This window comes from Meriones unguiculatus, chromosome 3 (genome assembly GCF_030254825.1).
Source record: "Meriones unguiculatus strain TT.TT164.6M chromosome 3, Bangor_MerUng_6.1, whole genome shotgun sequence".
In the NCBI taxonomy this organism is placed as follows: Eukaryota; Metazoa; Chordata; class Mammalia; order Rodentia; family Muridae; genus Meriones; species Meriones unguiculatus.
Window position 1 is genome coordinate 140,503,870 of NC_083351.1, and position 23,380 is coordinate 140,527,249.

The 23,380-nt window shown below is 43.4% G+C and overlaps 1 protein-coding gene across 11 annotated transcripts in view; it reads right to left on the reverse strand.

The window, feature by feature from the left end:
* The window catches only part of Apbb2 (amyloid beta precursor protein binding family B member 2), a 308,714-nt gene that overhangs the window by 177,844 nt on the left and 107,490 nt on the right, over positions 1 to 23,380 (reverse strand). For 9 of the 11 annotated variants that reach the window (XM_060380673.1, XM_021635491.2, XM_021635490.2 and 6 more), the window contains one exon: positions 3,953 to 4,067. The exons of the other annotated variants lie outside the window; for them this stretch is intronic. The gene's annotated coding sequence lies outside the window, so the exon portion shown is untranslated. The remainder of the gene's footprint in view (positions 1 to 3,952; positions 4,068 to 23,380) is intronic. 11 annotated transcript variants of the gene reach the window in all.

The following is a 23,380-nucleotide window of genomic DNA, read 5'->3' on the forward strand; positions in this document are numbered from 1 at the left end:
AATAACAAGAAACCCGGACACCAGTTCCTGGAGGAATTAAACCTCTAAGTGGAGCTATAGGAGTCTGTACTTCCAGCTGAGAATCCAGGAAGTTCCCTGGGAAAGGAAAGGGCTACTCTTCTATACCCTAAAGAGAACAGGATGGTTAGCAGGTTATCAAACTAATGGTTCGCCATTCCAGGGAGGGCACAGATGAGTGGCACAACAGTGGCCAAAGGGTAAAGAGTACATTACTTCAAGTAACAGTCCCAAACCTGGTATAAGATTTTGGCTGAAGAAAAATAATAACAAAACCAACTTGACTGCTAATTATGAAGAATGCCATTGACGACATAGAGAAAGAAAATGTAGATGATACACGATACACATATAATAGATTGACCTTAGGACTGATGAGGAAGCCTTGGTGTGTGGGCACAATCAGAGAAATTCCCCAGACAGATTAACTTGACTACTAAGAATGATCAAATTTGAAGACAGGGGAATTTCAGGGCCTGGTGTTGGGTAACTATGGAAGAGTCCAGGGCCTGATGTTCATTGCTACCGTGGTGGCATCAATCATGCAAAGGGACAGACTTTTGGACACAAACAACAATAAACTATGATGCAAATACATTAGCAACTTCTGGAATACTTTCAAACTGTGGTATTATCAAAAGCACAAATAACTTTTGTAAAAATGAGGAAAGGCCAGCTGTGCCTCCTTCATTTCTTATTCTGGAGCTCAGTGGATGCCATTCCACATTCCCTTACAGAGGAGCATCTTCCCGTGTAAAAAGATACTGCTGAAAGGCAGATCCCCAAGCAGAAAGACAACGAAAACTCCAATTCGACAAAAGGGGCTCAAAAACAACCCAAAGGATAGCAGTGTGTACTGCCAACCCTTGACTGCTATTCTGATCACACTTGGTGATAAAATTATAAACAGAAGAGGTATTTTTGTTGTTGTTTTTTCTGTGAAATACTACCCAGGGAACAGTATGACCCTACTGAGATACAGTCCTGGCCCTGGGTCCCTGAGTCATCTTAGTTTCCTTTGTCTTATGTGAGAAGAGAAAGCACCACTAAGTCTGAGGGCTCTCAGAAGCTAGGCTGCAGATCTCCAAAAGCAAACCTCATGGAGAAATCGGGATCATTTAAAAACAAGCAAACAAACAACAACAACAAAAACAAAACCACACAGATTAAGAAGGCTGCTGAGGCAGGGGATTGAAGATTAATGGAAAAACAAAACAAAACAAAACAAAAACCACAGAGATGGAAACAAGAGGGTGGAAGCCACCTTCTAGATCAGAGGAAGGACAGTTCCAGGTGACATGTAATCCTTGGAAAGGGGGCCACTCACTGGTCTTCCATCACAAACAGATGAAGTCTCAGCAGAAGCCTTGCATAATGGAAGTTTCAGTTTCTTTAAAAACTCAGTTATGTTATGTAAACATGTTTTTGTTTTAATCCCAAGTGTGGGATTTTGGTTGGGCTCTAGTTTGTCCACAGCTGTTAATTATCTCCTGCGGGCCAGGGGCTTTTGCCAGCTGGTAATGGCCTGCCCAGTGCCTCTTGCTGCATGGAGAGAGGCGTGGCCTAGGGCTCTCAGGATATAAACATGACAGCCCAGAGAAAGAGAGAGAGTGGTGGGTGTGGCATATAGCAGCTCGGAGAGATTAGAATATGGAAGGTATGGCGCTTTGGAGCAGACAGAGAGGCACTTCAAGGCACAGCGGCTTGGAGGAGACTGCTGGCTGAATCTGCTGTTGACAGAGATTAATACAGCCCTTCAAGAACCCACTTAACCTAAACAGACAGAAGTAAAGTGGTCTAGACCCCTCTCTCCACTAACCTCTCCTAAGTAGGGTTGGGAGGTTGGAAGGGAGGTAGAGGCCTACACACCCCAAATAAAGCAGAGTTTTAAAAACTAGCACTACAGCCTTGGAACAGCAAATGGAAAGCCATCTCCACTCAGAGGCCAGCTGGCCATGTGTGCCCAGCGAAAGGGAGAAAGGGGCAGTTTTCTCCCAGAGATTTCTCGGTAGGAAACACCCCAGGAAAGAAAGAAATGTTTCCTTGAAAGTCATAGGCAGCACAGGCCCGTGCAACTCAGAGTTCCTCGGTATGTTCTAGAAAATCACACGGCTGGCAGGTGGTGTGTCTGTTCACAGACGGTGGGCAAAAAAAAAAAAAGCATGTCCACAAACAGGAGTCTCCGCACGTATGGATTTACCTCTTCCACTCTCCTCAGAGCCTAAGCAATAGAATTGTCAGCATTTTGAAAGAACCCCCCTCACAACACTCCTGAGCAGACCCTGTGAAACTACCATTTTTGTAAGTCAAGAAGAAAATGTCAGATCCTAACAAGGCAAGCAGATCGACAGTGGTACATGCTTTTTGGCTTTCCCTTATAGAAAAGATAAGGAATCCACGCCCCCCCCCACCCCCCGCCAGCAAGATCACAGATTATTTAAGTTTTGAGGGCCAAGAGACAAAATAGAGATTACATAGGTGCTTACATAACCACTTAAAATGTTAAAGTTTAAAAATACAGAAATCCACCCTCAGCTCCCGCAGGCATTGGCCACAGTGTGTCCGTTTCCCTCTGCAGTACCCAGGTATACACGTTGCCCTGGTGACGCTCTTTGCAGAAGCAGCTCGTTTTACTTTTTGTCTTAATTTATGTTTTTAAAGATTTATTTATTTTTATTTCATGTGTATGGGTGCTTCGCCTGAATGTACGTATGTGCACCATGTGTGTGTGTCTGGTATCATCAGAGGCCAGAAGAGGACAAGGGTCCCCTCGGACTGGAGTTACAGCTTGCTGTGAGCCACCATGTGTGAGTGCTGTAAAGCAAACTGGGGTCCTCTAGAGGAGCAGCCAGCCACTGAGCCATCTCTCCAGCAATGGCAGAGCCCTGAGAGATATCCCTGTTTGCACCAATGCTGCTGGCTACTAGTGGTGGATGGGAACCTCAGCTATTCAATGGCCAATCTGTTCCCACGGCTTCTAAAATACCACTGCTCCTAATGAGCAGGTCTATCACACAGGCATTTGAAGAGCCATCTAATGTTTCTAGGAAGAAAACAAAACCTGAGCTGTACTAGGAAATGGGGCTGGAGGCTGAAGATAAATATCACTACAGGTGCAAACAAAGGGAGGGCAGAAGCCTCCCAGGATACAGGGTGTCCCTGACCTAAGGCCAAAATTCCAGAGAATCCATGGGGTAGTCACAAAAAGAAATGAATTACCTACACAGCTGGAAGACCAAAGGAAGCAGGGAGTAAGACCATCAAGGACATCAACAAAGGGAAGGCGAAAGTCTCTTCCTGTAATGTCACACTAATCAGGGGGTAGGGACCATCAGAAGAGCAGGCATAACAGTTCCCCAAACCTGCTGCATGAGCTCCAGCGTTGAAAGGCGGAGAGCCATGCTCAGGACCATGCCTGCCTTCAAAGAGAGCTAAGGCAAGAACCAAGCCACCCTACCCACAGCACACAAAACCATGGCAGACCTAAGCTGATACCTCGCCGGGACCAGTGTGGGTCGTTTCTAAATGGAATTAAAACAATCACTGTGAAATGCTTGTAATTTGTGGTATAACTCTTGTTTTAAATGGTTCATACATTGTCATGAAAAAGAAAAAAAATTATTTCAAAGGCTAATATAAATGGATACATTGAAACACAAGAGTCATCTTGTATAGAACTACTTGATTATAAAAATACTAATTCAGATAACATTTTTTTCGCTATTTGATACAAAAAGATAGTATAGAACAAAACATTCCTATGTTTCTCAATACTCTTATTTATATCTTAGTAAGTATTCAGCAGGTTAGTATCTGTGATATTCTACAGCGAGAGAAGAGAAATAAAGAGAAGAGAGATGGGAAGGGGGAGGAAGGAAAGGGGAAGGGAGAGAAGTGGAAGAGGAAGGGCGTGCATGCGGGACGACGTACGTACATGGGCTGCCTGGACACCCACAAGTCTCTGGGTACCTTCTGCCCATAGCGACAGTCAGTGAGTTAGCAGAGGACTCAGGAACTCCCGAGGACCCAGGATACAGGGAGATAGCTAGCTGTTGAAAGAGAGGAGACAAAAAGAAGAAGAAGAAATAAAAATATTAGGATAACGATCACATTTTTTCCATTAAAATGCTAATGATGACCACCACCTTCCAGATAACCATAATTTATGAATTATTCATTGTCACAAGCAGTTAGAAACCGCTCTGTCCCTGCAGGCGGGGAGCCTGCAGAGGGTTAGCATGTGGTCCCTGCAGTATGTGTGACAATAGGGCATGCCCCTAAGAACCTCTGGTCAGGGACATAAAGTCCAGCAGTCCCACAGCATAATTCTCCATCATAATTCTCCATCTTATTCAATGGCAAGGACGGTACCAGTATGGCCCTTTGTCATGACTCCTGAACTAACATCCTGCCAATACGCTCTAAAAACTCAAAAGAAAAAGAAAAAGAAATGTATTAAATCGGAGCGGCTACATGCCAAAGTGATTTTAAAAAGAAGAAAAAACACTTCTGAACGCTTAAATTTCACCCTGTATAGAAGGCCCCATATGCACAGACCATTTTTACACATTTCTATGGACATTAAATTAACTTACTATCAAAAGCTCAGGCTTCATCCTCACTCTGTGTCAGGCATTCAGCTACAAAATGAATAAAACAGTGTCTCCATTTCTAAGGACAGGGGTATGCCGGCCTGACGGATTTGCCCAGAATGGGCCTTGTAGGGCAGTAAGTCTGATTTGATTGCCATCGAGCAGAAGCCTCTGGCCCAATCAAAAAGAGGTCAGGGAAGGCATGCGGGAACAAAGGGTACCTAAGGCTGGGCTGGAGTTAGCCAAGCTTGGTGCGTGACAAGACAATGGAAGGGACGGTAGGGAAAAACTGCAGGATGTGGCTTACTGTCCTTGGTCCCACTCTAGAGTGACACCTCTGTTACCAGGCCAGGTTAGAAGACTGGAGCCAGCTGGCACCTCTGTTCCTGTGTCAGAGGTCTCAGACTAGACTTGGTTGCAGACAGCTAAGATGTGAGTTTCAGATATACTATTCTCTCTTTCTCTCTCTGCCTTTCTTTTTCTCTCTCTCTCTCTTTCTGTATGGATCCAAATTGTCAGAGTGGAAGTAGTTAGAATAGAGAGGCCAGCCTGCTTATTAAACATCCAGACAGGAGAGACAGGCAAAGACAGTGGGGAATGGGAGGGAAAGGATGAGATAAATTAGCAGTTAGAAACATCTAGATCAGTGCTTCTCAGCCTTCCTAATGCTGTGACTCTTTAATACAGTAGCTCATGTGTACTGGCTGTGGTGACCCCCAACGACAACATCATTTTATTGCTACTTCATAACTGTCATTTTGTTACTCTTATGAGTAATATAATGATATGCAGGACATCTGGTATCGAATTCCCCCGAAGGGATTGTGAGTCAAGTCACAGGTTGAGAACCATTGATCTAGATGGTAAAGGGAGAGCAACGTGCTCAATTACATGTAGGTAAATGGTAGCAGATCTGAGGTATACAATACCAGAGACAGAATAGGAAGACCAAAAGGGCCTGCGGCATTAAAAACTAAGGTGTAGATGATTCGAGGCCTGGGAAAGAAAACAGAACAAAGTAGAAAAGCAGTAGAAAGTTCACCTAGAGAAGCAGAGAGAATGTCAGAGAACCACTGAAGGGTTGTGGGCAGAGAGAGGACTGCACAGTTATCGCTAAGAGGTAGGCACCAGCAATGACAGACCCGGAACCTGACCAAAAACGAGGCTACAAAGCTGGAGAAGTACCGTGGGATACAGAGGCGAACGAAGATTAAAAACGGAAAATAGTTTTGGTTTTGACATTTGAAAAGTCAAAACTGGCCACCGTGACTGAGGACTGGCATGAAGGGCACGGAAAACAGCATCAACAGAGGGAGCAGAGAGCATGCGAGGGGACAGGCCACTGTAAGAGCTTTAGCGCCACAGATGCATAGAGCTACACATTGAGGGACTCGGTAGAGAGGACAGGCGCGGAGAAGCAGAGGAGAAAGAACAAATTACATCTCCAGAAGCAGGAAAGTGGACAGGAGTTCAAATGAAGGCACTGGCTTTGAAAAATACAGTCCACGCCCTCTGATATCCGAAACAGCAGAGAGGTAAAATCTGGTCAGACTACGCTGGGATATCAGAGAAGACAAACCAAACGACGTCAACGTTCTTGAGAATACATGGCAATGGGCTAGGGAGACGGGTCACTGGTAAGAGAGTTTGGGATGAAAGCAAGAAGACCTGGGTTCAAATCCCCAGAGGCCACATAAAAGCTGAGGGAAGGTTCCGTGTTGGCGGGGGTGGGGCAGGGCACAGATATGGGCAGATACCAGGGACTCGCTGGTCAAACAGCATAGCCTAGTCAAAACGGTAAGCTTCGGGTTCAGCAAGTGCCCCTGTGGCAGAAAGACAAAGGCAGAGAGACAAAGACACAGACACAAAAACTGACAGAGACAGAGAATATCATGGAAGATTTTCAGTGTCCTTCTCTGGCTCCTTCATTTGCATACAAAGAATCCTGCACACACCATACACAGCAGGGAAAAAAGGGGAAAGAGAGCTCGGCCTTCGTCAAGAATGAGGTGACAAGTAAACACCTGAGCACAGAGATCTTGGACTTACTGGTCTCTGGCATGCGAACCCTGCTCCCCTAAATGAAGACCATTCAACCCTGTTTAAAGGCAAACAAGTATGCTGGCGCCTATCAAGGGAGGAAGCATGTTTACTCGCAGAACCGAGGCGGCGCATGGGCGGATGATGTGGAAGAAAGCTCTTCTTAAAACAACCTTGGGCTTTGGGTGCCACTGCACTGTTTCCCAGGTCGGCTTGTGGTTTCCTTGACCGAAGCCATGGTTATGGCTCACCATCCGCTGGTCACTGTGAGCCACTCCAATTCTGATACCTAAAAGCATAACCAACCTAAGCATCAACAGGCAGACATAGGCAGATGAAAGCAGAAAATGGCGGAGGGAGAGTGGCGAGTGGCACCTGTTGGAAACTTCCCAGCCCAATGCGGATGAAGCTGCCTGTGGTGGCTTGAATGGATTTGTTCCCCATCGATTATTGTGTTTGAATGCCTGGCCATATAAAGGGGCAATATTAGGAGGTACAGCCTTGTTGACCTAGGTGTGGCCTTGTTGGAGGAAGGAAGTATGCCACTAAGGGTTTTGGGGTCTCTTATATATGCTCAAGCGCCTCCTGGTTGCCTTCGGATCAAGAGGAAGAACTATCGGCATCTCCAGCACCATGTCTGCCTACACGCTGCCATGCTTCCCCACCGTGATGATAATGGACTAAACCTCTAACGCTGTAAGTCAGCCCCAATTAAATGTTTTCCTTTATAGGAGTTGCCGTGGTCATGGTGTCTCCTCACAAGCAATGAAACCCTGACTGAAACACTGCTCGTACACATTCCCACTTCAGGCTTTTCCCTGGAGGGTTAGGAACGGCACGGAGCAACTCAGCTACCGGAATAAATCCCAGTAATGGCGAAAGCAGGAATGTTCATTAGAAACCAAACACACTGGAAAACACCTTGAAGAGCAGATGTGCAGTCTCCAGGCAGTCTCTGTAATTTCAGAAGCCCTGGGGCTATTCTAATGGTTTGCCTACTCTATATGGCAATGAGATCCAGGCCACCATTGGAGTCACAGTCTCCCAGAACCATGTACACAGGGGTCAGCTACCACAGAACTGGTACCAAAGCCAGCAGAGGCCACTAACTAGGCCATTCATTTTTGTATCCCTGGAGCACAAAATAAATGTGGAATGAATCAATAGCCAGTATATGACTGAAATATTTTCCCAACTAAGAGCTAAAGAGGCCAATTAAACAGTGAGAACAGAAACAGCCCGGCTGTCCTACCCTTACTGACTCAAAGGAAAACTGTAAATCACATCCAACTACATGTATTTTATACAAAAGAGAGTTTTTATGAATTCATAAATAAATAGAATAGGGCTGGTTTCTGAAATTACGGGAAGATGCTCCTTAAATGAGAAATAGGCAGGAGCAAAGATCCTGAGCGAACAGAGCAGGTGAAGGCTACATGTGTTTGCCTGCCTTGTTACCCTTCGGGAGGACAGGCCCATCACTCCGGCGCCACGGTACCTCTCCTCCCAGCTGCCCATCCTCACGGTGGCGAACTGCTCCAACCTATGGGGACCACAAGATAAACCGTGGGGAGAACACGGGGCCTCCCCGCCTCGAACATTCTGACAGTTCACCCCAGGTGCGACCTGTCCTTCTGTCCTCATACGTATGAAACCCTGCTCCAGTTTCCCTTCCAACACAGGAGCTCTGAGCATCCCAGATCCCACAGGACTCATCTCACTTGTTGCACAGAACACTGGAGCATCTGTCTGGAAAGAACCTCAGGAACAAAGCTTCCAAAGGTGAGGCGTGGTTTCCCAGTATGCGCTTATGTGATAGGTTCGGGTTTTGGTTTTTGTTATTGTTTTCCCTAACTGTGAGAAAGTAACTTTATCCTTCCAGTCTGATTTCTGCCATGTTGGTAACAGAATGCATGTGCGAACTCGCTTGCTCATGCGCGTGCACGCACACACTCACTTTCTTACTTTTCTCCATTGCTCAGGAGGAGAAAAACACCTTGTCCATGCTGGACTTGCATTTGACCATGGCGTGCACTGGCAACACAGAAACAAACCTTCGAGACAGCCATTCCCCATTTTATTCTCAAGAAGGTGAGGGAGCAAGATAAATAACACACTACTCACTTAAATGCAAGCCAGGGGGTGAAAGGAGTCTCTCTGCCAGTCCAAAGTGTTTAGTGTGCAGCTTTTTAATTACTGTATTTATGGTACTATCCATAACATATCCCCACCACAAATGTTCCAGCAGGTCATTAATCCTTGACAAGTCCATTAATGTGCCCCCACCCCCCGCAAATTCTTATTGTGCTGACATGGAGCAAAAAAAAAAAAATGCTAAGAATTCTCTTCAGAGTAAATACTTTATGTCAACAGCCCTAGCTACCACTGGTCCTTGATTAACTATTTCAAGATAGTATTCCTGTGTTAAGTATTTGGTGCTCTGACCTCAAAGATGAACTTACAAACAAAGTTTGTAAAACTAGCTTTACCTGATCCAACAGTTTTTGTCAGAGGAATAGTGGCATGAACTACCAAGAAAGTGGCTTGTGCTCTTCAAAAATAACACAGTCTGTGATTCCTTAAATCACAGCACACCATTACCCTTCTGTTACAACAGGGCAAGACTTCTGCTTTTTAAAGATCTGAAGAAGTCAGTCATTGAGAATGGTCCAGATTTTCACAGTAGTTGAAAGACTGACTACCTGTCTCAGCAACAAATGGGTTTAATTTCAACCACAGAGGATTAATGTTTTCCTCAGGGAATTCAAAGTATGATTAATCATTGTTTGGTAGCACACGATCATCGATGACACCCCTAATTATTTTGCTGTGTTGGAACATGAGCACAGGCGGCTCCAAGGAGAAGGAAAAAGTCTGCCGTGACCAGGCGGAGGCTGGGTTTCTTCCACCACGAGGCACACAGGACAAACTGACATTCAGGAGGACTGCGGAAGCTCAATTACCATCTGTACACTATCCCATGAAAAGCCAGAGGTGATTGCAAGTTATTGCCCCAGGCCTGGAGCCAAGCTCACACAGAGACAGAATGTAAGGCTGACTTCGTGTGTGAGCTGCTGGCACCTGGGCTTAGGCAACCTGGTTCTCAGAATCTTCAGGGCACTCGGAGATGCCCTCCGGCCCAAGGTCAGTGGGTCTGTCTGTGGCTATTAGGCTTTTGGGGATGTTCTGTTGCCTTTTATCAGGCTGCCTCCCCTCTCACCCTAAAAAGACACACAGCAACTGCAGTACCAACATCCCCTTTTCTTCAACTCAGCGACGGTTTTAAAAACCAAAGTACTGAAGTACACGAGAATGGAGCCTAACATACCAAGCTACCAACAAGGTCTGAAGTGTGCAAGGCTGACTGAACACACAAGGTTGTTGAGATGCCTTCTTTCTTTATTAGTTCTTAGAAACTTCCAGAATTAGTCCTTAAGCATTTGAAGTCAGAGTACAAATACAGGCAAAGCTAACACGGGCCCTTTGATGCTACTTGTGCAGTGACCTGTTCTTCCACAAGACTTCTTTACAACAGAAACTGTGCTTGCCCTGAAAGCTATCTCTGGAAATGCACGTACTTGAAACCTGGAGAAGGGAGGGCTTTGTCACCGTACCTATCAATAAGTTGGGGCAGGGGGTCAATTAGCCTTGAAGCTACATCTGTAAAATGGGCTCAGGATGCCTCCTCTGCAAAGCTCTCAGTGAGAACACAACAAAAGCCTCTAGAGAGAAAAAAAAAATACTTGAACAAAACTTTTCAATAGAAACAGAGTACATAATCTACCAGGCCACAGGCCTGTGTGATTTCCATTACCCTAACACAGTTCTTTCTCAAATCATTAACAATAATATTATAAGGATTAGTATGTGAGATAGGGTCTCATGTAGCCTAGGCTGTCCTGAGCCAAATATTTTTTTTTTTTATAAATACTGCTTTTTGGCTAGTAAATAAAATGTCCTTAACTACTCAAAAAGAAATGTAAATTTATATTAGTTCCAGATTTGAGGTTTTTTTCTCTATTGTGTTTTTCTGGCTGTGCTTCTTCTTTACCATCCAGCTGACATTTTTTTCTTCTTTCTTTCCTTCTTTAAAGAATCTTCATGGGATTTTTCTCTTTCTAAGTATAGCCCTTGCAATAACTATTAAAAATCGAGTCTGCTACCACCAAGCAGTGTGTGAAACTTCATATACCTTACTGCAGAGGGCACAAGGTTCTTGTGCCCACATACAGCGCTAGAGAAATTAGGAATGTTAAACTCTCAGGCTTTTCTCTTCAAGGGAAAAAGAGTTACACCTTTCTCCGGCCAGAAGGCTGGAAGTAGATGTAATTAGTAACCTGGTGCCCTTTTGCTATTCTGTAGAGCCAGGCTTCACCTGAATCCCCCAGAATCCTGAGCACTGTTCTCAGCAAAACAGAACCCATACTGACAAATGAAGACCCACGTACTTTGCAAAAAGAGTCTACTATTCTGCTTGTTCCAGACCCTTCCTCCCTAGACTCTTATCCTGATCACTGTTTCTCGGTCAACAGAATCCATTCTTATGGAAGAAGTCACAGGCAGTGGACATGTAGTCATGCCTTAAGCTTTGTTCTGATAACTGTCACAAGGAAACTTCCCCCCAGAGTTTTACTGTGCTTAAATGTCAAAAATAAACTGCTCGGGTCAGACTCTAGAAGTGAGACCCAACACTGGCTAACTAAATGGTTTTGAGCCTGATTTATTTCTTGCCTATCTAGAATAGATCCTCTACCAGCCATGAAAGAGGGGGTGGGGGATGAGGTGTTGTCTTAAGACTTCACTGCTGTGAAGAGACACCACGATCATGGCAACTCTTATAAAAGAAAAACATGGAATTGGGGATGTTTATCATCACGGCGGGGAAACATGGTGGTGTGCAAGGAGAGATGAGGCTGTGGAAGGAGCTGAGAGTCCTTCATCGTGAAAAAGACTGTGTGTCATACTGAATGTAGCTTGACTACAGGAGACCTCAAAGCCCACCTCCACAGCGGCATTCTTCCTCCAACAAGGCCACACCTACTATAATAAGGCTACACCTCCCTAGGGTCAAGCATAAAAACACATGAGTCTATGGGGGCCATTCCTATTCAAGCCACCACAGGAGCAAACCTTATTTCCACTAAGTAATTTGTTTTTCTCTTTATTTGCTTTTACTTCACTTTCAGAAACAAAGGCAGACTATTCTAGAACCAGCAAAGCATGCTATCCAATACTCCATAGACATTTCTGACACAAACTAGCCTGCTTTCCATGTACTTGAAAACTAGCACACCCAACTCTTCTTGCAAATAATTACTTTTCCCCAGGCAATAGTCTATTGATGTTAAAACAGTGAGAAAAGTGTAGGTCTACAAAAGCAGACAAAAGTAAGATGAGCAAATTTCTTTAAGAATTCTTAAAAATGATAAATTAAAAGACACATTGAAAAAAAAAACATAAAACAAGGAGAGAATAAAGTTGTTATCTTAACTTCCAGCAACATCTCCATCATTTGTTTTACCAAAGCCACTTCTCCCAAGCTCTGCATTAAACAATCTGATCATTAAATCTGTGAAAACCACAAGGGATGTGCCCATCTCATTAAAAACTGCACGCATGTGAGCCATGATAATGAGGAAGAGCATCTATTTTAGTTTTAAGGAGAGAAGTACCTCCTGCCCATTGCTTAGCACACAAGACATTTCTAGCAAGCTTCAGCACCAGACGGATGCCCCGGGAATGAGTCTATGTTGATGACAACTCGAGTCCTCCCAGAACCTCCACAGACTCTCAACTTTGACTTTCCAACAAGGATCACAAGGTGTTCAGAGCGGAAACCACAACTCCACCATATGGAGCTGCATATTTCTTTAAGGTGCTATCAAACTCTCCCAGAAGCCAGATCATGCTGCTTTATAGTCACTCAAAGACTGCAGGATTCAAAGCATTTAAAACTGGAACCGGCTGCCCTTTTGCTTTACAACAGATGAGTAAGACAAAATAATTCCTGATATACCTTAATTACATTCAATACCACAGGAGATCTGTTATTCTTTTTATATTTTAAAGAGCTTATTGATGATAACTGGCCTAGAATTTGCTAGGGTCTTTTTTTTTAATTCAAATTTTGTTTTATGATTTTGTATGTGAGTACTGAATTTACATCATTTCCACCACATCTCTCCCTGCTCCAACTCTTTCCATGTCTCCCCACTCTGTCTTGAATTCATGAGCTCTTCTTTAATTATTATTGTTACACACACACACAAACACATCCTCCTGAGTCCATTTAGTTTGCTCATGTGTGTAAGGCTGATGATGAAAAGTTGGATAAGAGATGATATTTGGACCTGATTATGGAGTTGTATTTATATACTCAGTGATACAGGCCTTTGGCACTACCACATTCTGAATGAATTTTACCTTAGTAATGGAGGATTACCCAGCATTCTTCCAGTGAATCTATAAAGGTGTTTTTCATGGGAGCTCCAGCCCATAAAGAACACAACACTGAAGACAACAATCCTCAGTAAAAAACAAACAAACAAAACAAACAAATGGTATTTCTTTTAAACTAGATACAACTCAAGTCATCTTATGGAGAAAACTAAGAAAGACTCATCCTGGGGTGGTGTTTGTAAAACCCCAAAATGAAGAAGCCATATTATATAATGTTGGAAAAATTACACTTATGATATTGCTTTAATGGCTGGGGTTCTGGCCAGGCTTGAATGTTAACCAACTTTCCCCCATTATATATACCAACCATTTAGTTCATTTTGGAAGTGAAAGTTACAATCTCTAAATAAACCTGAAAAGAAGAAAGTAACCACAAGAATCGTTCTTCAATGAACCACATAGCCACAAACCCAAGTAACCTCAAAGCTCAAAAGCCGATTAACTGGTGACTTCAGCTATATGTGGCAGATTGTAATCATGTGTGCATCTCTACTCCCTTATAAATGACATGAAGTGGGGACCAGAAATAAACTCAGAGGATGCCAAAGAACAGAAGAACATAAAAGTAGTAGAAATAATTTTGAAGACACAGAAAGCAAATAGGCTTCTAAAGAGTGACTCTTCAAAGCCAGGACAGAAGAAATGTAAATGTCTACTATAAGAGCCGTCAAGAAGGTGGGGAAGAGAAGAACCTTACAACTGTCAACGTACAGCTACACCAGAAATGGGGGCTGTAAGAACAGGGCAGGATGGGGTGGCTGTGAAAAATGGAGAGTTGCTGCAAAGCATCTGAAGGACAAAGATCACCCTTCCTGTGGTGGTTTGAATGAAATGTTCCTCCATAGGTTCATGGGCAATGGCACTACTAGGAGGTGTGGCCTTGTTGGGGGAAGTGTGTCACTGGGGGCAGGCTTTGAGGTCTCAGAAGCTCAAGCCAGGCCCAGTGTCTCTCTCTTCCTGCTGCCCACCGATCTAGATGTAGAACTCTCAGCTCCTTCTCCAGCACCATGTCTGCATGCATGCCACCATGCTTCCCACAGTGATGATAATGGACTAAAGCTCCAAACTGTAAGCCAGCCCTGATTAAATATTTCCTTTATAAGAACTGCTGTGGTCATGGTGTATCTTTACAGCCGTTGAAACTCTAGCTATCATACATCCCTAACCATGAAGCTGGCTACTTCCCTTCTCTATCCTCAATAGGAAAATACAGATTTGCTCTTGGCAAAGGACCCTGAGAAGATCTAGACTCAAGGACCAGAAACAGTGAAGGGTAATGATGCCACACAGACAGAGAGGGCAGATTCCTTCCTCTGTTAGGCTCCCAGAGCACCGGCAGGGTAAGAGATGTGAGGAGTTTTCTGGAGAAACTACTCAGGCCATGACAAAGATCTACAGCGACCATAACTAGGGGAAAAAGACTTCTGAAAGTCATTCTATGCAAATGCCACCAGTTACCAAGCCATTCCCGGGACCTTCACGTACAGAAAAACGATGGGATAGAACTAGCAGACATGTGGTAGAGGAGCTGAAGTGACAGTCACAAACTTAGGAAGGAAACAGAGTCAACACTGGAAGCAAAGTTCAAATACACATGATCAATAACAACAATCAATAAACCACAAAAACGACAACCCTGGTGATCCAAGAGATGATTTAACCATCTAAGGTCCTCTTCTGGCTTCCATGGGCACCTGGACACACATGGCATATACACAAAGGTATATACATAGATAAAAATGACAACCAAGCTAAAAGACTTTAAGTTATATACAAGGAAAATGTAAGGAGCAGCACCTCACAATATAATTAAAAAAAAAAAATGGGAACAGAAGAAAATGGCAGAAGGTCCTCCAAATTTTTCAGGGAAAAATGACTCCTACTTCAAATTCAACATCAAATGGAAACAGGAAATAAATGATATTTTCACACATGACAGATTGCAGAAAATCACAATACTCACACTTTCTAAAGAAGACGCTGGGCAATGTGCCTCCCCAAACGGTCAAAGTCAAGAGATGGTATCCGATAAGGATGTCAATCAAGAATTCCCACATGGGGGTTAAGGAAAATTGCAGGCCACCCACTGAGAAAAATGCCTTAAGGGTAAACAATCTAAAAAAGTCAGAAAGCAGAGGACACCAGGAAAATGTCACAGAAAATGATATACAGAAATCCTGTAGGACAAGCCACTGCTTGACCTTATTTGAGAAACTGAGAATAAACAAACAGGGTAGAAAAAATACAAAGCAAAACCAGAAATGATTAGGATACACATACTAAATAAAACTGAGAAAAACTAAATAAAGCCATAACACCACACAGAACCAACTTGTGAAAATATGTAATTACCTTGAAGAATAAAGGGCAGGTGTTAAAGGAAAGAAGAACAAAAGATCCAAACGGCTAATACCCAACCTTCCTTGAGAGGCAGTCAATGTTTAGTATGCAAAACGTTGTCTTAGCTTTTCTTCCTGTTGCTGGGATAAAATACCCTGACAAAAGGATTTATTTTAGCTCATAGTTCAAGCGCATCAGGGCAGGGAGGTCAAGGCAGCAAGGGCTTGAAGAAGTTGATCACATCTCATCTGTAATCAGGAAACAGCGCGTGATCAATGTACACTGTTCCTCAGTTCTACCTCAGTTAGCATCATCATCAAGTTAACCTAACCCTCCATAAGCACACCAGAGGACCACCTCACAGGGGAGTCTAGGGCCTGCGCAGGTGGCAATTACCACCAACCATCACAACTGCAAAGCAGCCAAAAGAGAAACTCTAATATCAACCTATTGGTCTGTTATATGAAAGTTAATAACCACAAAGAACTAAATGAATTAAAGTAGTTGCTTACGATAAGCACCTAGCCAAATGATAATATACATGAATAAAACAGAAGATGACAAGCCATCTATCTGTATTACTGCAATTTAAAAGCGAAATTTTAGGGCCGGGAGAATAGCCAGTGGGTCAAAGGGTTTGTTATGTAGGCATGAGGACCTGAGTTCAGATCTCCAGCCAGGCACAGCAGCAAGTGTCTGTTATGTCAGTATAGGGGAGTAAGGGTTGGACTGGAGGCAGTAAGACAGCTATGGCTTGGGAGCCACCAGCTTAGCTGATAAACTGCAAGCTCCAGGTTCAAGGAGACACCCAATCTCAAGAGAAATGAAGCAGAGAGAAAAAGTGAACACCGGATGCTCTCTGATGGCTTCTGTGCCTTCAGTGGCATGCACACATCCACACGCACATGTAAAACACACACACACACACACACACACACACCACCAATTTTTTAAAGAATGGAAATAAAACAATGAAATGCATAAAACCACCCAAGTACAAAAGACAAACTGACAGCAAAGTTCACTGTCTGATTACAAACAAGGAAACGAATAAATCTTAATTAGTTCCTTCTGGTCAATCAAGCTGCTAATCAATTTGATTTATTTCATTTTATTACCTTGAGGAGCTCAGTGAGAAGTCAACTAAAACTGCTCTTCACAGTTATAGCTTTTGTCAGTTAGCACAGGGCAAAAGCAAAAGGGTCCCTGGGACACCAGTGCACGGGGGAGTACTGGATCACCTGGCAAGACAGTTCACAGAGAGTAGAGCCACTTGCCACCAAATTGGACAGCCTCAGCTCAATCTCGAAAGCCTACTTAGTGAGGGGAGAACTGATTCCTACAAACTGTCCTCTGACCTCCACACACGCACCACCGTCTGTGTGCAGCCACATATACACAGCGACAGAAATCAGCGTAATTTAAAAAGTCAGCCAATTCTGTTGTCACAAGTTCACCCACTAAAGTTTCAGATGGACAAACATCCCAGCCGCTGCCTCTCTCCTCTTCTACCAAGTCCCACAGTAGCATCTTTCAGTGGGTCTTACCTGATGGGCAAAACAGAAAGAATGTACAGCATTTGAACCCCATTCCCATAGTTACAAAATTCCTCATTATATGAGCTTTGCTAAGAGACATAAAAGCAAAAGTGGCCAGACACTCATCTTCCCAGAGTCCTCTACAACTAAGGCATGAACACATGACTTCAGCCTTACACCAACCAGGAATTTAGAGTCACAGGTGTGAAAAGGCTGTCTGAAGCATCAGGGATTCATCATGACATGAGCAATGGCAGCACGCAGTGCTCAGAGGCAGCAAGAGCTGAAGGGACACAGTTAACCCTGGGTGTCTGATCCACGTGGGGCTGTCACTATAAATGCCAGAGTCTAGTAGTTGGTAGTGTCAACCCCACAGAGAACTAATGCTAATGTATGAATTTCACAATAAGCTGGGCTTCTAGCCCAAACACTACCTGAGATCAATAAATTCCTCTCTTCTTCAGGCCCTCAGCCAGTCTCCATCGCCTCCACATGAGAAGCCTGAGTGCTATACTGCCTAGAAGCCACAGGTACAGAGTGGGGACAGTCTTCTGAAGAAAAGGAGGAAATGTCTGTGGTTCAGAAGAGAGGACTGGGAAGAAAGGCCATGTTTAATATACAAAGGAAACTATGTCTCTAGAATGCTGTACGTTAATGATGCTTTGTTTTTTTAAGATTTATTTATTTTATGTAGACGAGTACTCTATCTTCATGTACACCTGCATGACAGAAGAGGGCACCAGATCTCACTACAGATGGTTGTGAGCCTCCATGTGGTTGCTGGAAATTGAACTCAGGACCTCTAGAAGAGCAGCCAATGCTCTGAACTGCTGAGCCACCTCTCCAGCCCCAAGGATGTTTTGCATTAGCTCTCCTGTTCTATGCCTTCTTTTCTTCCATTAATCACCATATTCCATATTCTGTGTTCTGATTCTTATCAACCCTACAAGAAGCACTCTGAATGGCATCGAATGGGAGTAGCCACTGTTCCCTGCTAGCCAGGGGTTCACATTCATTCGTCCTGTTGTGCGGGCAGTGGGTGAGGAAGCACAATTTTCTTTGCTTTTCTGCTTAGGCTCAGTTTTCTTTGAAATGGGGCAGTTTGGAACCAGTGGTCAAGAACTACACATGACAGTGAAAACACAAACCAAGATGCCCAGAGATTTATACTCAGCTGTGACCCGCCAGCACTGCTGAAAAGCTGCATCCATCAGCACAGTGGACAGCAGCATCTTGACTTCACATGTGAGGATGCTGTACCCAGGCAATTTATCTGCACACGTCCTAGGCTAACCACATACACTTTGCAGATCAAGCTAGAAGTGCAGATAGATACCTCAAGAATAAACTGTTGATGTGATGGAAAGGGCTCCATAAAAGAGTCAAATGCCATAATAACATTAATAGAAATGAGGACACAGAGAAAAAAAAAAAGTCTCACTACGGTAACCATTTATCTCTGGAAACTGAGGAAGCCTTTCATGACAAAGAACAGCTAATTGTTGCTGGTTGCTCAAGAAAATACACACTCTTTAAATACAGTTCACAGAATAAGTGAGAAACTTGGTGAACACATCCACGTTTCTTTGTTATGGTATTTTCCCGAAAGACTTGCCAAGGCCCTCCGTCCCAGCAGTCAGTCTAAAGATCATTCTGGGGAGAGGGGACAATTTTATTTTGGATGGTGATGTAAATCCTACTTCAAATGTCATCAACTGCCAGGCCATCTTTACTATACATTCCCCGCGCTGTGAGTCCTCCTGAAATATCTAATGGCCACTAGACAGTTTCATTCCACAATTGTGTAAATGAGTTAACACTGTATTCCCTTATGTGTGGGCACATGCGTGGGCATGTGCCTGTGGGCATTCGTGTGGGCACCAGAAGTCAACACCGAGTGTCTTCCTGGATCACTAAATTGTTGAGCCAACTGGAGCGCACTGGCTTACAGTGGCTGGCCAGCTCCAGGGATGGTCCCATCTCCTCCAGTGACCCTGGTGGCTACAGCTGGATTTCATGGGTGGGTATTAGGGGGTTCCAAAAGCAGCCATCACACTAGTACAGCAGTTACTTTACCAACTAACTGAGCTATTCCCCCAGCTCCCCTGTGTGTTTTTTGAATTTTTATTTTTTTAAAGTCAGAATATAAAGCAATGTGTTTCATTGTGGGATTTCCACGTATACCTTTTGTTTATCTGCCTCCACTGGTCTCCCTAACGCCCTTGTATCCTCCCACAGGAGTGGTTGTCTTTCCTGTTGCCTCATCCCTCCTCCTCAAAGCCTCTCCTTCCCCACTTATGGACCTGCTTCATGGCCAATGGCCACAGTCACATCATCACATGTAAACGTTACAAGCAAAGATCCACATATGAGAAAGGGCAGCGAGTGTCTTTCTGAGTCTGGATGACCTCATTCAATCTAATCACTTCTGGGCCATCCATTTTCCTGGGAATTTCACCATTTTGATTTTCTTTGTGGCTTAATAAATTTCCAGTATGTGTATGTTCCATCATTTATCTGCTGATGAGATGTCTACAGGAATTGTACTTCCTTGCTATCATGAACAGAGACAAAATAAACACAAACGTTGAGCCATCTCTGTGGGAAGAGATACAGGTCTTGGAGTATATGCCCAGGGGTGGATCAGCTGGGTCATACGTTAGCCCTACTTTTATTTATTTATTTTTATTTATTTATTTTCTGAGGAACCACCAAGTTGCACTACAGTAGTTGCACCAATTTACTCTCATCAGTGGTGAGTAATATCTTGTTCCCTCCATCCACACCAGCATATGTTACTTTGTTTAGTTTTGTTTTCTGATGGCAGCTATTCTGTCTGGGGCGAGAGAGAATACTGAAGTCATTTTGAACTAGCATTTCCACTTCCAAATTTATTCTATAGGAAGAACATTATCCTGATTATCTTTCATAAGCGTATGCATATGGGTGTGTATGTATGTAAGTATGCATGAACGGGGATTAAACCCAAGACCCTGTACAAGTAAAGTAGCCAGAATCACACCTCCGCACCCTCTATAAATATCAGTGCAAATTATTCGCAACAAAATAATAGGCAAAGTTCAATAGTATATTTAAAAAGATTATACACTATAACCATGCTAGACTAATTTGTGGAATGCAAGGATAGCTCAATATATGTATTATCAACTAATATCTGATATATCAATTAATGTCCTAAACCATACAGTTACAGAAAAAAAAAACATCAATCATCTCAACTGATGCAGAAAAAGCATTGACAGAGTCAACTCCTTTTCATGATGGAAATATCCAAGACTTGGCATAGAAAGAAAACTATTTCAGCATAATAAAAACATATATGAGAAGCTCATAGTTCACAACAAACTTGATGATATGGGATCAGAAGCATTTCTTCTAGGTTCAGGAAGACAATAACATTATTGTAATCCTGTCTTTCAAAACACTATACAAGAAAAAATAATTAAAACAACCCAACTCAAGTTGTATTCTTAGCTTTGTTTGCAAATGAGGCTATCTCACATGTAGAAAATGCTCAAAATTTACACACACACACACACAAATACACATGTACCTGTCCCAAAAAGTTAGAATAAATGAATTCAGCAAAACTGCAGGACATAAAATAAATGTACATGTAAAAATCAGTTGTATTTAAAAGGAAGCCTGAACTCTAAGAACTATTACTACATACATGGTCAAAGGTATTAAGGAAGACCCAAATAAGTGGAAAGGTATCCTATGTTCATAGATTCGATGACAATATTAATTACATGTCGTTATGACCCCCAAAAGAGTATGAATTCAATGTAATTCCTATTCAAACCCTTAATGTTTCTGAACTAAATATACATTCTCTCTTTTTTTATAAATGGTATAGTTATAAGCCATGTAAACTGATGGCAAAACCAGAACAAGATAGCCAGTTTCCCATACTCCCCAATACTAATCTGAGGGCACCACCTTCTACTGGCAGAAAGAAAAAAAAATCAGCAAAATACAGTTCTTTGGAGACTTGTACATGCTGCCTATGTCCAATACGAATGACTAACTTCATTCACCTCCATCCCGGAAAGGGGCAGCATTGGATGCCTCTGCATTTATACTGCCTTGTAGACAGCTGTGGCTGTTGCTCTCCCCTCCACACAGACGGGCACTGGGACCTTCCGTGTGAGATAATGAGTTCAGACTGTCAATCACCGTGGGTTGAGGCAGTTCTCGGGTAAGAAATGGAAGCCAGCAAGGAAAGACTTCAAAAAAGGAAGACAGAAGTCCGCTCCCTGCTCTTAATCTCTTTGCTGCCTAGATTCTGCATCTGGTTACAGTCACTCTGTAAGTAGGGTCCAGAGGCCTACCCCAGAGGCCAGGGAGTATGGGACCCTGTAGGGCCCTAAGGATGGGTCTAGGCATGCAACTTTAGAGTCTCGGGGTTTTGTTAATAGTCAAGAGACGCAACTTCTACCTTCTGTGGAGAATTAAAGACTTGTTTCCAGATGAGGATTAGAATGTAAAGTGGAAATGCACGGTAACACAATTAGCTTGGTCCCCAAAGGAAAGGAGACCCTTTGGGGACAGAAGTCAAGCACAGAGGCCAGGCTCACTTTAACACTTGAAAGTGTTTTCCTTTCCCGATCATCACACAAAGCGGGCAGTCATTTAACCAGGAGATGCCATGGGTTTCCTTGCAAATAACCATAAGCTCAACAGAATGCCGGACAATGACAACTCAGGCTGATATCCAAGGGGGGTAGGGGTGGGACACGCTGACCAATTCGAATTGACAACAGCCAGCATCCATTCGCATTGCTGGATGCTGCCTGTCAGTGATTTCAAGTCTTAGTCTTCCAACAAGAGTATCTTTCCATCCCAGACCTGGTAGAGTACTGTGTGTAATACCCATCCCAGACCCAGGCATTAAGGAGCACACTTTTAATAAGCCCAACAGCAGATATTTAATGTTTCCATTGTACAGGCTACAAAGTCTCCAGAGAAAGAAGGACCCTCTCACAAGCTGCCAGGGGCTAAGTCCAAACTTAATTCAAGATGGTCAGCATGCAGGATTATCTAGAGACTGTCGCCTACTCTAGAAGTCTAATCTCCTTCAGAAGATAACACCTCAGGAGGCAAGTATAGGACCTAAAGGCAAATGCATCGCTGTCATGTAAAATATTAAGATGAAAAACGCGAATCAAAAGCACATGTTTAATCCAATACAAAAGTCTCTGCAAAGTTTTTAAAAAAGAAGATCTATTTTTATTTTACGTGTGTGAGTGTTCAGCCGTGTGCATGTCTGTGCACCACATCTGTGTAATGCTAATAGAGGAGGCCAGATGAAGGTATCAGTTCTCTTAGAACTAGGGTCACGGATGGTTGTAAGCTACCGTGTGAGTGCTGGGAATTGAACCCGGGTCCTCTGGAAAAGCAGCCAGTGTCGCACAACCACTGAGCCATCTTTAGCCCTTATAACTGCAATTTTTATCAAGCATTCCCTCAACACAAAAGTTCCCGGCCACACATGTGAACTGCAAGGCCAATTCAGCCTTATTTACCAGAAGGAAATGCCCCCACATGCATTCTATTAATGCTCATGGAGTCACTACATAGTTCACTGGATTAAAACGTTGACACAAACCCCACCAAAAGATACAGTTTAACATAAAACTTAGGAGGAATTTTTAAATTTAACTATTTTTCCCCCCCAGTCATGTCTTTGAACCTGACTAAGCCTTTGTTCTAAATAATTATTTTTTGAAAATGTTCTACTTTGACATACACCTGCCTTAAATCATCACTGGTGTGAAAATGCTGAAACTACATCAAAACAGGCAATCAGGCTTTCTAGGAGGGCATCTGGGTCCTTACACACACCCATCATCCTGGTAACCTTTAGATGCCCTTTCTGGATGGCTCTGCCAGCAACCAGCTGCAATTAAAGCTCTTTTATAAACAACAGATTCCCCCACAACTGACTCTTTTAGCTCTGTGCATTTTCCTTTTTTTTTCCTACTTATTATATGATACCAGAAACCAGTCTGATATCACTGTGCTGACAATACATACACATTATGTTAATTGTCTGAACGCCATAAAGATTTTTAAGATACAGAGCACTACACAAGCTTGGGTAAGGAGCCTTTTAACTTATCATCTAAAGCAGGTTCGAAAATTATGCAAGGACAGCTGGGACTGCAGCGGAGAAACTGCCTGCATGGTCAGCCAGCACACTACCCTTCAGAGCAGACGCCTGGGAAACTAGAATAGAGAGCTCTGTGTACCTGGGGCACTGAAAGGCTCCTGCATAGGCAGAAAGTCAGAAGAGCCACCCCAGGAGGTAAAGGAAAGCTGCTGTCTCTCTGCAGTGCTGAAAGCCAATGGTGTTTCTCCGATAACCCA